The sequence below is a fragment of the Austrofundulus limnaeus genome, unplaced genomic scaffold, assembly GCF_001266775.1.
Source record: "Austrofundulus limnaeus strain Quisiro unplaced genomic scaffold, Austrofundulus_limnaeus-1.0 Scaffold586, whole genome shotgun sequence".
Lineage (NCBI taxonomy): Eukaryota > Metazoa > Chordata > Actinopteri > Cyprinodontiformes > Rivulidae > Austrofundulus > Austrofundulus limnaeus.
The window spans coordinates 127836-129395 of record NW_013952988.1 but is presented as its reverse complement, the minus strand read 5'-3'; the positions used below and the strand labels follow the sequence as shown (position 1 = coordinate 129395).

The 1560-nt window shown below is 35.7% G+C and overlaps 1 protein-coding gene across 1 annotated transcript in view; it reads left to right on the top strand.

Moving 5' to 3' along the window:
- Window positions 1–660: 660 nt before the first annotated feature.
- Window positions 661–1560, top strand: part of trappc11 (trafficking protein particle complex subunit 11) — a gene marked incomplete in the record, with an annotated part of 47020 nt that continues 46120 nt past the window's right edge. The window contains 1 exon segment of the mRNA XM_014026737.1: window positions 661–915.

Genomic DNA, 1560 nt, shown 5'->3' with positions numbered 1-1560 from the left:
TCCTATCCCACCTAAGGCAAGAGAAGTACATTTTCAGATAATAAACAATATTTATATTTATCGTTGTGGTATTTTTTAACTCCACGTTTAATATTTGGGGATAATAACTGTGCTTTTCAGAGTTTGAAACAAAGGAAAATCTTTTCTTTTCTTGCATTAAATACTTTGGGATGATTTTGTAATGGGGTGGGGGTGTAAATTTAAAGAGACCCATTTTGTTTCATAAAGTAGTTAAATTTGGTGTAATAATGGAGGACAAAACAAATGAGTTTCTCATAAAGAAAGTCTTTATTTTGGTCCATTTTTTTGTAAATTTGCCAAAACTAAACCATTGTTTACTGTGTTTCTTAATGATGTGGCTTTGCTAAGGGATTCTTTGAAACTAAGCAGCTCACTAAAAGCACAATGTCTTTATAATAGTTTAAGGTTTTTTTTGTATTGCTCCAGTTGATATTTAGATTTTAATGTATATTTTTCTGTTTTAACTGTACTCATGTGACATAGTTTTGCTCTTTCAATATTTTGTTAAATATTTCTGCTCATTCTTTATTCACTTGTAAATAGGCCTGTGATGTTTGTATGTGTTAAATAAAAATAATAAACAAAACAAACGAAAAAAAATTCATCAGCGCTTTAATTTTGAAAGGTCGACCCGGAAGTGATACTAGACTTCCGCTGTGAGCAGCTGATTAGCTGCTGAGATCGTTGTAGCTTTATTGCTACATTAGCTTGTGTTTTGGGTCAGTGTGTGGATGTTAAACGAGTAAAAGTTTGTTTTAGCTCCAGCGGGAGGAGAATTTATCCTAAACAAAGGCCGCCGTCTGATCGTTTAACCCGGGTCAACGTTTCTGTCTTCGGCCGGGAGAGTTCCGCTTCTCCGGTGAACTCCGGTGAGCTGAGCCGAGCTGTCAGTAGGTGGGTGTCCGTCACTGTCTGTCTGTCTACATGTTTGTGTCAGTGACACACAGACACACACACCTGTGTTTCCACCGTGAACCTCAGCGGCTTCAGGTAGGAACCTGTCAGCAGGTCATGTGACCTGTTGGCTCCTTCTTCTCTGACTTGTAGAGATCTGAAGACATTCACCAAGTTAACTTGTACTAGAGTTGTGTTTTTGTGTAATTGTGTTCAGTACATGAGGTCTGTCGTCTCCCACCCACACATTAAGAGAGGATCACGTGTCGTGTTCACGTGAAAGCCCGACTCAGAACCTGGTGGTCTCTGAGACAGTACCCATCATTTACACACAACATTATTTGATTTCTTGCTGATTTTGCAAGTTTGCCCACTGACAGACATGATCAGTCTATAATTTTAAGTGTAGGTTAATTTTAACACTGATATAGAATATAAAAAAAATCCAGAAAATTACATTGTATAAATTATATACATTTATTAACATTTTCAGAGAGAAATAAGTATTTGATCTCCAAACAACCATTAAATCGATCCATGATTAGTTGTAACATTAGAGTTTATTTAATAAGCATGTATTTTAACTGTAAAATAAAGACTGTAAAAATACTGTAGGCTGTTTAGTTTTTATCTTTTTTAACTAAA